The sequence below is a fragment of the Leptodactylus fuscus genome, chromosome 2 (assembly GCF_031893055.1).
Source record: "Leptodactylus fuscus isolate aLepFus1 chromosome 2, aLepFus1.hap2, whole genome shotgun sequence".
In the NCBI taxonomy this organism is placed as follows: domain Eukaryota; kingdom Metazoa; phylum Chordata; class Amphibia; order Anura; family Leptodactylidae; genus Leptodactylus; species Leptodactylus fuscus.
In genome coordinates this window covers 266,594,641-266,611,242 of record NC_134266.1, presented here as the reverse complement: position 1 = coordinate 266,611,242, position 16,602 = coordinate 266,594,641, and positions in this window count along the sequence as shown.

Here is a 16,602-nt window from a genome sequence, read left to right as displayed (position 1 = left end):
AAAACGAATTGATCCAGTATATGAATTACAAGTAGCATTGCTAAGGTTACCTTCCCATCAGCCATTGTTGGATTTAGCTGCTGTACAGGGTGGTCAATACTCAATAACAATGTGACTTTTTTCAGCTTTGACAATGTTTCATGGTGGATTTACAAAGTGCCTTTTTTTCCTGCAAAAAATGCAAGTAAAAATGTGTGTATTTTTACATGCGTTTTTGTGGAAATAACATTATGTCAACCTACCGTATAACCAATGATGTAACATTTATGGTGTCATTGTCTTTACCGCAGCTGTCTCTCCTCATAGCTACCGATTAGTGTGCAGGGGAGAAGTTCCCATGTCTCACAAGTGAGCGTCCCTAATGGGTGGCACAAAACGGTAATGATGGGGATCATGTAGTTAGGTCACCCTGACTGTCTATTAGTCAGCTATGAAATCTTTAATCACTTGATATGGAATATTGGGCGGAGGCCAGGCTGGATCCAGAGCCAACAATGTATATAAAATCTACATAATGTAACATGTAATAATGGAAAGATGAGATGAAACAAGACCCCGGGGTAATAAAGAGCTGATGGAAGGGAGAACAATAATCCCAAACAGCTTCACTCTGGACCGAAATTTGGTGAATATAATAATTGCTTGAGTGAAAGGCAGTGTATGACGTCACGGTTATTAGAGACCACAGATGGAGGTGAATAATGTACTACAGTGAAACATCTAATAGACCCTACATTGTATAGGGGGGGGGGGGTGTACAAATAACACCACCTGCACAATAAGATTGTGGTGTGTGACCCTCTTTTGCAATATTAAATTTATACTTAAGAAACTTAGAAGTTAACTCAAATTTTTTTTCACTTTTACATTTTATTTCCCACCTTCCAAAAATAATAGCTTTTTTTAAATTTAATTTGAAGACTTGTTTTTTGTGGGGAAGTTGTACTTTGTAATGGCACCATATACATAATGTACTCATCCACATGAGGGCTTGTTTTATATGGAGAGGTTGTACTTTGTAATTGCACCATATACATAATGTACTCAGTCACATGAGGGCTTGTTTTGTTGGGGAAAGATTGTACCTTGTAAAAGATTGTACCTTGTAATGGCACCATATCTATAATGTACTCAGCCACGTGAGGGCTTTTTTTGCGGGAAGGTTGTACTTTGTAATGGCACCATATACATAATGTACTCCAAAACTGGGGAAAAAAAACTATAAAGGGCTATAGGTTTTATTGGATTCATTTTTTGTTTAAAAATAAAACCTTTTACCCACCTTTACTTACGTATTCTGTCGGTCAGTACCAATACAGAGATACCATAGTTTTATTTTACCTTTTTTTAATAACTTTTTTATATTTCGGTCTTAGGAGCTGGGCAATTCCTCTTTTTTTTGCAGTAGTTTTTACTGGTTTTGGTATTATTGGTACTTTTATGAAATTACTGTGACCTTTTAATTTCCTTTTTAGGAGTAAGATGACCAATTAAAAACTGTGTTTTTTGGCTTTACCATATGGGATATATGTTTTTATACTTTTTGTTTGTTATACAGTCCTATGAAAAAGTTTGGGCACCCCTTTTAATCTTAATCATTTTTAGTTCTAAATATTTTGGTGTTTGCAGCAGCCATTTCAGTTTGATATATCTAATAACTGATGGACACAGTAATATTTCAGGATTGAAATGAGGTTTATTGTACTAACAGAAAATGTGCAATATGCATCAAACCAAAATTTGACCGGTGCAAAAGTATGGGCACCTTAACAGAAAAGTGACATTAATATTTAGTAGATCCTCCTTTTGCAAAGATAACAGCCTCTAGTCGCTTCCTGTAGCTTTTAATCAGTTCCTGGATCCTGGATGAAGGGATTTTGGACCATTCCTCTTTACAAAACAATTCAAGTTCAGTTAAGTTAGATGGTCGCCGAGCATGGACAGCCCACTTCAAATCATCCCACAGATGTTCAATGATATTCAGGTCTGGGGACTGGGATGGCCATTCCAGAACATTGTAATTGTTCCTCTGCATGAATGCCTGAGTCGATTTGGAGCGGTGTTTTGGATCATTGTCTTGCTGAAATATCCATCCCCGGCGTAACTTCAACTTCGTCACTGATTCTTGAGCATTATTCTCAAGAATCTGCTGATACTGAGTGGAATCCATGCGACTCTCAACTTTAACAAGATTCCCGATGCCGGCATTGGCCACACAGCCCCAAAGCATGATGGAACCTCCACCAAATTTTACAGTGGGTAGCAAGTGTTTTTCGTGTAATGCTGGTTTTTTTGGATGCCATGCATAACGCCTTTTTGTATGACCAAACAACTCAATCTTTGTTTCATCAGTCCACAGGACCTTCTTCCAAAATGAAGCTGGCTTGTCCAAATGTGCTTTTTCATACCTCAGGCAACTCTATTTGTGGCGTACGTGCAGAAACAGCTTCTTTCTCATCACTCTCTAATACAGCTTCTGATTGTGCAAAGTGCACTGTATTGTTACCGATGCACAGTGACACCATCTGCAGCAAGATGATGCTGCAGCTCTTTGGAGGTGGTCTGTGGATTGTCCTTGACTGTTCTCACCATTCATCTTCTCTGCCTTTCTGATATTTTTCTTGGCCTGCCACTTCTGGGCTTAACAAGAACTGTCCCTGTGGTCTTCCATTTCCTTACTATGTTCCTCACAGTGGAAACTGACAGGTTAAATCTCTGAGACAACTTTTTGTGTCCTTCCCATGAATAACTATGTTGAACAATCTTTGTTTTCAGATCATTTGAGAGTTGTTTTGAGTAGCCCATGATGCCACTCTTCAGAGGAGATTCAAATAGGAGAACAACTTTCAATTGGCCACCTTAAATACCTTTTCTCATGATTGGATACACCTGGTTATGAAGTTCAAAGCTCAGTGAGGTTACAAAACCAATTTTTTGCTTCAGTAAGTCAGTAAAAAGTAGTTAGGGGAATTCAAATCAATAAAATGATAAGGGTGCCCATACTTTTGCACCGGTCAAATTTTGGTTTAATGCATATTGCACATTTTCTGTTAGTACAATAAACCTCATTTCAATCCTGAAATATTACTGTGTCCATCAGTTATTAGATATATCAAACTGAAATTGCTGTTGCAAACACCAAAATTTTTAGAACTAAAAATGATTAAGATTAATAGGGGTGCCCAAACTTTTTCATAGGACTGTATTTGTGAAACTTTTCAAAATTTCTCACTTATATTCTTAGTCACCCTAAGTGACTTGAACATGCTATGGTAGGCTCCTTGCTGTTATAACAACTGAATGGTGTCCACCTATGACATTGCGGGGGATGAAGATCAGTAAAAGAACGGGCAGATGACCGGTATACAACCCTTTAGGTGACCACATGTGGCCACAAAAAAATGTGACTGTTATAGTTAGGTGTTTGCTGTACATGCCACTAGCATCCATATGGTCTGACATGGGTGATATGACACCCACAGTATATTTACGTTAAGGCACGAAGGGTTAAGAATAATTTTTTTAAGGCTAGGTCAGACTTTGCACCTAAACCTTAACTTTGAATGCATTTTTATAAAATCTTACACTAGGATGCTAAATGGTATGACAGTGCCCACGATTGTAAACTACTGGGCGGCATTTTCTTAATGCACCAATTGTTTACTTTCAGAAAATATTTGGACATGGGGGTCTATATATGGGTGGAAGACAATAGTTGGGTACAATTGAAGGATTTTTACTATAGTTGAGGATATAGCTGGGGTCATTAGCAATGGAAATCACTTAAAGGGGTTGTCCCATCACAAGGATGATTTAGGAAAACCTGCACTCACAGGGGGTTGGACCCGATGGCCCTTGAGGTCCCTTCCAACTCTACCATAATAATAATAATAATAATAATAATAATAATAATAATAATAATAATAATAAGGATCCTATCTATACTGCTGGTTAATGTGGATGTAAGACTTTTCCTAAATATATTGCTTCAGCAAAGCTGCTTTGTTTGTCCACTATCTTACTTTATTCAATTCATTGTTGACACAGCCCTTGACTTATCTGCTCAAAAGTCAAGTGATGTATCTGCTGCTCTCAGGGGGGAGGGAGGAGGGGCTAAGTGCAGGGAGCGAGCCTGTGTTTCTAGCTATTCCTGTGTCTACACCATGTGACCTAGCTTCCTGCTATCAGATAGAGGAGAGGAGCTGCTTTCATTTCTTCTGTTCTCCCAGTTATCAGGCTAGCTAACTCATTTGTGTTCATTATGGCAGAGACAGGCAGTGTCTGATTGTAACACAGAATGGAGTTGCTGCTGCCTGTACTTCATAGTCCAATATGGGGGGGCGGAGCTACACACAAATTTGGGGGCGGGGCTAAACGGCAGGTAGCACGTGAAACCCCGCCCACCAAATAATGCAAGAAACCCGGAAGAAAGAAGATTTTACAGCAGTGAAGACTGCTGAGTATGCGACGTGGGAATACCCCTTTAAGATCAAAGAAACATAGGAGCAGGAACCAGTTGGGCACGTAGACTGAAGTCCATCATGGACAGCAAGCAGGAATCACAGAGGAACAGAGAACTTCATGGAAAGTAGAGACATAATGCAAAGAAATATAAGTTTAATGTGACCATTCACAGCCAAGCTTAGTTTTATTTTTTCTGCAAAGAAGAGCTGAAGCTGGTAGTCTTGGAGGTTACCGTGTCTCATTGAGGTTATATTCAATGCACCTTGGGAAAAAAGGCATGCAAATGAGCTGACCTCTAGGAGGTAGAAAACTAATTCTCTACAGCCATCTATAAGTAGCTCCCTGGTAAGCCAATGCCTGACCCATTAAAGAGCCTTGGAACATGACCATGGATTGAAGCGAAATCAAAGTCTACTCCAAAAGGAAGAGTTGTTTCATGGTTCCCCGTCAAGGTGGTCCTGGAAATTATTCTCCCCAATGTCTCACTGGGTGACACTTGTCACCACCACCCCTCCGGACAACGTTAGGAATGTTGCCACCAATGCCCACAGGTTATACATTGTGCTAAAAAATAATAATTTTTGAGTCAAAAATTTTTGAATAAACAATTCCCTAATGGAAGTGGTGGGCGAATTCTTCCCCTTTCACACAGATATTTGCTAACTGCTCATTTCAGAGCTCATTCCGTAGCACATAGAGAAATCCTTTGTTTAATGCAATCCGAAGGTCGAAGAATTGCAGAGTCTGCACCCATGCCAACCAAATATTATTTAGAAATTCCAAAGATGACATCATGTATCTCGTACGATTCTGGCAGGGTGAAAAGAGCCTGCAGAACATTATCGACACATCAACCCCTCGAGGTCAGAAACTCTGACTTTGTTATGGAGATAAGCCAATGAGTATCACAGAGAAATCCCTGCACAGCACCACCGAGCACAGAGGCTGAACTCATGAAACCTGCCCCCGTCCCACCTTTCTAGAAGTGCCACAGAAGATACTTGATCCAATATTTTACACATCTGCCCTCGACAGTGAACACCCAGACTGACTCACCATGTAATTCCTTGCAGCTATCCAAAAAAGTTCTGGAATATATTTCGATGGAATACCTCAGAGTTAATTATTGTTCCCTAGGATCGGGTGGAGACCGCAGATTAATGGCTCCAGGTTACACGAGAGCTCGAATATGATTGAATATTGAAGGAGACTACAGAGAAGCCAAAATTTAGGAGCCAACTTGAATAACGTTCACACAGTATTCATATACTGCGTAGACCAGAAAGACTAGAAGTATCCTTATCATGATGAGGTGTAGTAGGGCACAAGGCCATTGTTGATGTTAGATACTTTGGTTGGACTGGGTTCCAGTCATCCCCAAAGGTATTCATAGGTGAAGGCTCAATGCAAGATGGAAGGGTCTTCAGTAGAGATGAGCGAGTAGTGTTCGATCGAGTAGGTGTTCGATCGAATACTACGGTATTCGAAATACTCGTACTCGTACTCGTACTTCAAACACTACTCGCTCATCTCAGTTCGAAGTTTAAGGTTCGATGCAGAACCAGCGTTGATTGGCCGAATGCTATACATTCTGCCAATCAACGCTGGTTCTTCTCTTACCTTTAGAAGTCTTCTCCGTGCAGCGTCCCCGCGGCATCTTCCGGCTGGAATTCACTCTGCCTAGGCATCCGGCCTAGGCAGAGCTGACTGCGCATGCGCAGGCATGCCCTCGCATGCGCAGTCGGCTCTGCTCAGGCGTTGGGCCGGGCAGAGCCGACCACGCATGCGCAGTCGGCTCTGCCTAGGCCCCGATGCCTAGGCAGAGTGAATTCCAGCCGGAAGACGTTGCGGGGGCGCTGCGCCGGGAGAAGGCTTCAAGGAGAATCCAGCCCGACCGTCACTCGTGGACTTGGTAAGTATAATTTTATCGAATGTTGCCTACCCCTGAAACGAGCATTTCCCCCCATAGACTATAATAGGGTTTGAAATCCGTTCGAACAGTCGAACAGTGTGTGTCTGTTCGAATCGGATTTCGAACCTCGGACATTTTAGTGTTCACTCATCTCTAGTCTTCAGTATTAACAATGGAGTCAGCTTGATATTGGGCCTCTGCTGAGAGATGACATGGTTACTCCAATTCCCTTTGGTATTTGGTTTGTACTTGCCAACATTTGGTCAAAAGAGGGACATGTAAGACTCACTCTCATGAAGACCTCAAACCAGTTGGGGACACCAATTTTTGTTTGGGGTTTGTGTGAAGCTCTTTTGCAGTCCAATTCCCTGGATTGTCCATTAAAAATTGTCAAATCGGTGGATGGGTGGTATCTGGTAATGAGGACACAGGTCATGGTAAGTGGAAGGAAAGGTCAAACAAACATCTACCTGGTTGCAATTAACAATGGACATCATAGAGAGGGTTGGGAGCTCATGTTCTAGTAGACTCTGTCGATGTGTCATTCTTTATCCCCACAGTGACCTGGCTATCCTAAAATTGGAACCTGGACTTGCGGAAATCAGGTGATGATACTCCAAACTTAAAAACGTTACCTTATTAGTTTCTTAGCTACTACTTGCACTTGTCTAGAAGTGCTTGTATCACCTACCAAACCCATACTTGTCCATCAAATTCCCAGTAGGCGACACATAGATCATCACTTCTGAGATAAAGTTGCCACTCATGGCATGGTCGCATTCTTTCCAACTCTTGACCTGGCTCAATGCAATACCCATGGTCCCCAGGCTTGGGATGGCTGCTCAACAATTGACACCTAATCCATGAGGAACACGACAAATGGTTTTTGCAATAGACTTTTTGGACAGAGACTTGTCCATCAAATTCCCAGTTGGTGACCCATAGATCATCACTCCTGAGAACAGGTTGCCACTCATGGCATGGTGTTGTTCTTTCCAACTCTTGAACTGGCTCCTGGCATTACCCATGGTCCTCAAACTTGGGATGGCTGCTCAACAATCTATACCTAATCCATGAAGAACCTGACAAATGGTTTTTGCACTGCCATTACTTCAAGAGACTTTTTGGAATTTTGTAGTACGTATTGTAGTTGAGTACATGAAGATGTTAGTGACACTAGAAATTATTGTCTGTAGACACTTTATGCTTGATTTCCTAAGAAACCAATATGGCCAAACCAACTAGATTAGAAGAACGGGTGCACATATTTTTGGCCATGAATTTCAATGAGCCAAGAGTGACAAAGTAATTGAGCCAAAAATTGTGCATTTGATACATGAGTTAGTTATGGATCGTACCCAAAAACTGAAGGAACCAATGTTTTTGGAAAAATTCACTATATGTACACGACCTTAAGGGTGCATTCACACTACGTAACGCCGGGCGTGTATGAGAGCCGTACACGCCAGCATTACGGCGGACTGCCGAACACTTCCCATTCACTTCAATGGGAGCGCTTGTAACAGCGGCGTTTACGAGCGCTCCCATTGAAGTGAATGGGAAGTGTTCGGCAGTCTGCCGTAATGCCGGCGTGTACGGCTCTCATACACGCCCGGCGTTACGTAGTGTGCATGCACCCTTAGAGGTGCAAGAAGTTAAGATTTGGAGTTCCATGACTCATTTCCCCATGCTAGCCTCCGAGCTGGCAGAGACCGGGCCAATAAAACACCATGTACTGTATGTATAAATTATGTATCTGGGCAAGGACGTGCTGTATAATAATTGTCAGTCGAGCTTCGCTCCTTCTTGTAAAACCGCACTACAATGACAGACTATTGGCACGGTGGTAGCGGTAAAGTTTCATTGGGTTTGGAACTCATGAGAAATGGTTTAATAAGATCAGTCATTACTTTGTTTTATATGGTGGCAGCACATTGTGTCTCTGCTTCCAACATATCTGTGCCCCACTGCTTCTGAGCACCCGGGTGACATCAGATCCTGACCGCTTTTATTGTTACAGGGTAGTTTTTTGTTCAGAACATTCTGACAGTTACAAGAATTACAGTATGTGCCCAATGCTGACATAACCCTCCTACACCGAACCGAGCGGTAACTTCACCCACAAGACATTAAACTTAGCAAGATGTGAACGTTCATATTAATGCCCCCAGAGGGCAGTATTATAGTAGTTCGATTGTTGTGTGTAGAAACTGTATTATATTATATACAGTACTTATGTCATATACATAGGGTATAGTATTATAGTAGTTATATTATTGTACTTGGAACAGTATTATAGCAGTTATATTCTTGTACATAGGAGTAGTATTATAGTAGTTATATTCTTGTACATAGGAGTAGTATTATAGTAGTTATATTCTTGTACATAGGAGTAGTATTATAGTAGTTATATTCTTGTACATAGGAGCAGTATTATAGTAGTTATATTCTTGTACATAGGAGTAGTATTATAGTAGTTATATTCTTGTACATAGGGGCAGTATTATAGTAGTTATATTCTTGTACATAGGAGCAGTATTATAGTAGTTATATTCTTGTACATAGGAGGTAGTATTATAGTAGTTATATTCTTGTACATAGGAGTAGTATTATAGTAGTTATATTCTTGTACATAGGAGCAGTATTATAGTAGTTATATTCTTGTACATAGGAGTAGTATTATAGTAGTTATATTTAGAGATGAGCGAACACTAAAATGTTCGAGGTTCGAAATTCGAATCGAACAGCCGCTCACTGTTCGTGTGTTCGAACGGGTTTCGAACCCCATTATAGTCTATGGGGAACATATACTCATTAAGGGGGAAACCCAAATCCGTGTCAGGAGGGTCACCAAGTCCACTATGACACCACAGGAAATGATGCCAACACCTCTGGAATGACACTGGGACAGCAGGGGAAGCATGTCTGGGGGCATCTAACACACCAAAGACCCTCTATTACCCCAACATCACAGCCTAACAACTACACACTTTACACACTCAATACCACATCTCTGACAGTAGGAAAACACCTTGAAACATGTGTATTTGGCACTTGCAGTGAGGAGAGCTTGTCACCAGCAGTGAATTTGGCCCTTGTAGTAAGTTGAGGTTGGCACCAACATTTGTTTTGAAAATCAGGGTGGATTGAGCCTCTAACCAGCAGAGTTTGGGCAAATTCATGGTGGAGGGAGCCTCTAAACACCCCAGTTTGGACCAATTCATGGTGGAGGGAGCCTCTAAACAGCCCAGTTTGGGCAAATTCATGGTGGAGGGAGCCTCTAAAAACCCCAGTTTGGACCAATTCATGGTGGAGGGAGCCTCTAAACAGCCCAGTTTGGGCAAATTCATGGTGGAGGGAGCCTCTAAAAACCCCAGTTTGGACCAATTCATGGTGGAGGGAGCCTCTAAAAACCCCAGTTTGGACCAATTCATGGTGGAGGGAGCCTCTAAAAACCCCAGTTTGGACCAATTCATGGTGGAGGGAGCCTCTAAAAAACCCAGTTTGGACCAATTCATGGTGGAGGGAGCCTCTAACCAGCCCAGTTTGGACCAATTCATGGTGGAGGGAGCCTCTAAAACCCCCAGTTTGGACCAATTCATGGTGGAGGGAGCCTCTAAAAACCCCAGTTTGGACCAATTCATGGTGGAGGGAGCCTCTAAAAACCCCAATTTGGACCAATTCATGGTGGAGGGAGCCTCTAACCAGCCCAGTTTGGACCAATTCATGGTGGAGGGAGCCTCTAACCAGCCCAGTTTGGGCAAATTCATGGTGGAGGGAGCCTCTAAAAACCACAATTTGGACCAATTCATGGTGGAGGGAGCCTCTAAACAGCCTAGTTTGGGCAAATTCATGGTGGAGGGAGCCTCTAAAAACCCCAGTTTGGACCAATTCATGGTGGAGGGAGCCTCTAAAAAACCCAGTTTGGACCAATTCATGGTGGAGGGAGCCTCTAACCAGCCCAGTTTGGACCAATTCATGGTGGAGGGAGCCTCTAAAAACCCCAGTTTGGACCAATTCATGGTGGAGGGAGCCTCTAAAAACCCCAATTTGGACCAATTCATGGTGGAGGGAGCCTCTAACCAGCCCAGTTTGGACCAATTCATGGTGGAGGGAGCCTCTAACCAGCCCAGTTTGGGCAAATTCATGGTGGAGGGAGCCTCTAAAAACCCCAATTTGGACCAATTCATGGTGGAGGGAGCCTCTAAACAGCCCAGTTTGGGCAAATTCATGGTGGAGGGAGCCTCTAAAAACCCCAGTTTGGACCAATTCATGGTGGAGGGAGCCTCTAAAAACCCCAGTTTGGACCAATTCATGGTGGAGGGAGCCTCTAAAAAACCCAGTTTGGACCAATTCATGGTGGAGGGAGCCTCTAAACAGCCCAGTTTGGGCAAATTCATGGTGGAGGGAGCCTCTAAAAACCCCAGTTTGGACCAATTCATGGTGGAGGGAGCCTCTAAAAACCCCAGTTTGGACCAATTCATGTGGAGGGAGCCTCTAAAAACCCCAGTTTGGACCAATTCATGGTGGAGGGAGCCTCTAAAAAACCCAGTTTGGACCAATTCATGGTGGAGGGAGCCTCTAACCAGCCCAGTTTGGACCAATTCATGGTGGAGGGAGCCTCTAAACAGCCCAGTTTGGGCAAATTCATGGTGGAGGGAGCCTCTAAAACCCCAGTTTGGACCAATTCATGGTGGAGGGAGCCTCTAAAAAACCCAGTTTGGACCAATTCATGGTGGAGGGAGCCTCTAACCAGCCCAGTTTGGACCAATTCATGGTGGAGGGAGCCTCTAAACAGCCCAGTTTGGGCAAATTCATGGTGGAGGGAGCCTCTAACCAGCCCAGTTTGGACCAATTCATGGTGGAGGGAGCCTCTAAAACCCCAGTTTGGACCAATTCATGGTGGAGGGAGCCTCTAAAAACCCCAGTTTGGACCAATTCATGGTGGAGGGAGCCTCTAAAAACCCCAGTTTGGACCAATTCATGCTGGAGGGAGCCTCTAAACAGCCCAGTTTGGGCAAATTCATGGTGGAGGGAGCCTCTAAAAACCCCAGTTTGGACCAATTCATGGTGGAGGGAGCCTCTAAAAACCCCAATTTTGACCAATTCATGGTGGAGGGAGCCTCTAAACAGCCCAGTTTGGGCAAATTCATGGTGGAGGGAGCCTCTAAAAACCCCAGTTTGGACCAATTCATGGTGGAGGGAGCCTCTAACCAGCCCAGTTTGGACCAATTCATGGTGGAGGGAGCCTCTAAAAACCCCAGTTTGGACCAATTCATGGTGGAGGGAGCCTCTAAAAACCCCAGTTTGGACCAATTCATGGTGGAGGGAGCCTCTATAAAACCCAGTTTGGACCAATTCATGGTGGAGGGAGCCTCTAAAAACCCCAGTTTGGACCAATTCATGGTGGAGGGAGCCTCTAAAAAACCCAGTTTGGACCAATTCATGGTGGAGGGAGCCTCTAAACAGCCCAGTTTGGGCAAATTCATGGTGGAGGAAGCCTCTAAAAACCCCAGTTTGGACCAATTCATGGTGGAGGGAGCCTCTAAAAACCCAGTTTGGACCAATTCATGGTGGAGGGAGCCTCTAAACAGCCCAGTTTGGGCAAATTCATGGTGGAGGGAGCCTCTAAAAACCCCAGTTTGGACCAATTCATGGTGGAGGGAGCCTCTAAAAACCCCAGTTTGGACCAATTCATGGTGGAGGGAGCCTCTAAAAACCCCAGTTTGGACCAATTCATGGTGGAGGGAGCCTCTAAAAACCCAGTTTGGACCAATTCATGGTGGAGGGAGCCTCTAAAAAACCCAGTTTGGACCAATTCATGGTGGAGGGAGCCTCTAAAACCCCCAGTTTGGACCAATTCATGGTGGAGGGAGCCTCTAAAAAACCCAGTTTGGACCAATTCATGGTGGAGGGAGCCTCTAAACAGCCCAGTTTGGGCAAATTCATGGTGGAGGGAGCCTCTAAAAACCCCAGTTTGGACCAATTCATGGTGGAGGGAGCCTCTAAAAACCCCAGTTTGGACCAATTCATGGTGGAGGGAGCCTCTAAAAACCCCAGTTTGGACCAATTCATGGTGGAGGGAGCCTCTAAAAACCCAGTTTGGACCAATTCATGGTGGAGGGAGCCTCTAAACAGCCCAGTTTGGGCAAATTCATGGTGGAGGGAGCCTCTAAAAACCCCAGTTTGGACCAATTCATGGTGGAGGGAGCCTCTAAAAACCCCAGTTTGGACCAATTCATGGTGGAGGGAGCCTCTAAAAACCCCAGTTTGGACCAATTCATGGTGGAGGGAGCCTCTAAAACCCCCAGTTTGGACCAATTCATGGTGGAGGGAGCCTCTAAAAACCCCAGTTTGGACCAATTCATGCTGGAGGGAGCCTCTAAACAGCCCAGTTTGGGCAAATTCATGGTGGAGGGAGCCTCTAAAAACCCCAATTTGGACCAATTCATGGTGGAGGGAGCCTCTAAACAGCCCAGTTTGGACCAATTCATGGTGGAGGGAGCCTCTAAAAACCCCAGTTTGGACCAATTCATGGTGGAGGGAGCCTCTAAAAACCCAGTTTGGACCAATTCATGGTGGAGGGAGCCTCTAAAAACCCAGTTTGGACCAATTCATGGTGGAGGGAGCCTCTAACCAGCCCAGTTTGGACCAATTCATGGTGGAGGGAGCCTCTAAACAGCCCAGTTTGGCAAATTCATGGTGGAGGGAGCCTCTAAAACCCCAGTTTGGACCAATTCATGGTGGAGGGAGCCTCTAAAAAACCCAGTTTGGACCAATTCATGGTGGAGGGAGCCTCTAACCAGCCCAGTTTGGACCAATTCATGGTGGAGGGAGCCTCTAAACAGCCCAGTTTGGGCAAATTCATGGTGGAGGGAGCCTCTAACCAGCCCAGTTTGGACCAATTCATGGTGGAGGGAGCCTCTAAAAACCCCAGTTTGGACCAATTCATGGTGGAGGGAGCCTCTAAAAACCCAGTTTGGACCAATTCATGGTGGAGGGAGCCTCTAAAAACCCCAGTTTGGACCAATTCATGCTGGAGGGAGCCTCTAAACAATCTAAACAGCCCAGTTTGGGCAAATTCATGGTGGAGGGAGCCTATAAAAACCCCAGTTTGGACCAATTCATGGTGGAGGGAGCCTCTAAAAAACCCCAATTTGGACCAATTCATGGTGGAGGGAGCCTCTAAACAGCCCAGTTTGGGCAAATTCATGGTGGAGGGAGCCTCTAAAAACCCCAGTTTGGACCAATTCATGGTGGAGGGAGCCTCTAACCAGCCCAGTTTGGACCAATTCATGGTGGAGGGAGCCTCTAAAAACCCCAGTTTGGACCAATTCATGGTGGAGGGAGCCTCTAAAAACCCCAGTTTGGACCAATTCATGGTGGAGGGAGGCCTCTAAAAAACCCAGTTTGGACCAATTCATGGTGGAGGGAGCCTCTAAAAACCCCAGTTTGGACCAATTCATGGTGGAGGGAGCCTCTAAAAAACCCAGTTTGGACCAATTCATGGTGGAGGGAGCCTCTAACCAGCCCAGTTTGGGCAAATTCATGGTGGAGGGAGCCTCTAAAAACCCCAGTTTGGACCAATTCATGGTGGAGGGAGCCTCTAAAAACCCCAGTTTGGACCAATTCATGGTGGAGGGAGCCTCTAAACAGCCCAGTTTGGGCAAATTCATGGTGGAGGGAGCCTCTAAAAACCCAGTTTGGACCAATTCAATGGTGGAGGGAGCCTCTAAAAACCCCAGTTTGGACCAATTCATGGTGGAGGGAGCCTCTAAAAACCCCAGTTTGGACCAATTCATGGTGGAGGGAGCCTCTAAAAACCCCAGTTTGGACCAATTCATGGTGGAGGGAGCCTCTAAAAAACCCAGTTTGGACCAATTCATGGTGGAGGGAGCCTCTAAAAACCCCAGTTTGGGACCAATTCATGGTGGAGGGAGCCTCTAAAAAACCCAGTTTGGACCAATTCATGGTGGAGGGAGCCTCTAAACAGCCCAGTTTGGCAAATTCATGGTGGAGGGAGCCTCTAAAAACCCCAGTTTGGACCAATTCATGGTGGAGGGAGCCTCTAAAAACCCCAGTTTGGACCAATTCATGGTGGAGGGAGCCTCTAAAAACCCCAGTTTGGACCAATTCATGGTGGAGGGAGCCTCTAAAAAACCCAGTTTGGACCAATTCATGGTGGAGGGAGCCTCTAAACAGCCCAGTTTGGGCAAATTCATGGTGGAGGGAGCCTCTAAAAACCCCAGTTTGGACCAATTCATGGTGGAGGGAGCCTCTAAAAACCCCAGTTTGGACCAATTCATGGTGGAGGGAGCCTCTAAAAACCCCAGTTTGGACCAATTCATGGTGGAGGGAGCCTCTAAAACCCCCAGTTTGGACCAATTCATGGTGGAGGGAGCCTCTAAAAACCCCAGTTTGGACCAATTCATGCTGGAGGGAGCCTCTAAACAGCCCAGTTTGGGCAAATTCATGGTGGAGGGAGACTCTAAAAACCCCAGTTTGGACCAATTCATGGTGGAGGGAGCCTCTAAAAAACCCAGTTTGGACCAATTCATGGTGGAGGGAGCCTCTAACCAGCCCAGTTTGGACCAATTCATGGTGGAGGGAGCCTCTAAACAGCCCAGTTTGGGCAAATTCATGGTGGAGGGAGCCTCTAACCAGCCCAGTTTGGACCAATTCATGGTGGAGGGAGCCTCTAAAAACCCCAGTTTGGACCAATTCATGGTGGAGGGAGCCTCTAAAAACCCCAGTTTGGACCAATTCATGGTGGAGGGAGCCTCTAAAAACCCCAGTTTGGACCAATTCATGGTGGAGGGAGCCTCTAAAAACCCCAGTTTGGACCAATTCATGGTGGAGGGAGCCTCTAAAAACCCCAGTTTGGACCAATTCATGGTGGAGGGAGCCTCTAAAAACCCCAGTTTGGACCAATTCATGGTGGAGGGAGCCTCTAAACAGCCCAGTTTGGGCAAATTCATGGTGGAGGGAGCCTCTAAAAACCCCCGTTTGGACCAATTCATGGTGGAGGGAGCCTCTAAAAACCCCAGTTTGGACCAATTCATGGTGGAGGGAGCCTCTAAAAACCCCAGTTTGGACCAATTCATGGTGGAGGGAGCCTCTAAAAACCCCAGTTTGGACCAATTCATGGTGGAGGGAGCCTCTAAAAACCCCAGTTTGGACCAATTCATGGTGGAGGGAGCCTCTAAAAACCCCAGTTTGGACCAATTCATGGTGGAGGGAGCCTCTAAAAACCCCAGTTTGGACCAATTCATGGTGGAGGGAGCCTCTAAAAACCCCAGTTTGGACCAATTCATGGTGGAGGGAGCCTCTAAAAACCCCAGTTTGGACCAATTCATGGTGGAGGGAGCCTCTAAACAGCCCAGTTTGGGCAAATTCATGGTGGAGGGAGCCTCTAAAAACCCCAGTTTGGACCAATTCATGGTGGAGGGAGCCTCTAAAAACCCCAGTTTGGACCAATTCATGGTGGAGGGAGCCTCTAAAAACCCCAGTTTGGACCAATTCATGGTGGAGGGAGCCTCTAAAAAACCCAGTTTGGACCAATTCATGGTGGAGGGAGCCTCTAACCAGCCCAGTTTGGACCAATTCATGGTGGAGGGAGCCTCTAAACAGCCCAGTTTGGGCAAATTCATGGTGGAGGGAGCCTCTAACCAGCCCAGTTTGGACCAATTCATGGTGGAGGGAGCCTCTAAAAACCCCAGTTTGGACCAATTCATGGTGGAGGGAGCCTCTAAAAACCCCAGTTTGGACCAATTCATGCTGGAGGGAGCCTCTAAACAGCCCAGTTTGGGCAAATTCATGGTGGAGGGAGCCTCTAAAAACCCCAGTTTGGACCAATTCATGGTGGAGGGAGCCTCTAAAAAACCCCAATTTGGACCAATTCATGGTGGAGGGAGCCTCTAAACAGCCCAGTTTGGGCAAATTCATGGTGGAGGGAGCCTCTAAAAACCCCAGTTTGGACCAATTCATGGTGGAGGGAGCCTCTAAAAACCCCAGTTTGGACCAATTCATGGTGGAGGGAGCCTCTAAAAACCCCAGTTTGGACCAATTCATGGTGGAGGGAGCCTCTAAAAACCCCAGTTTGGACCAATTCATGGTGGAGGGAGCCTCTAAAAAACCCAGTTTGGACCAATTCATGGTGGAGGGAGCCTCTAAAAACCCCAGTTTGGACCAATTCATGGTGGAGGGAGCCTCTAAAAAACCCAGTT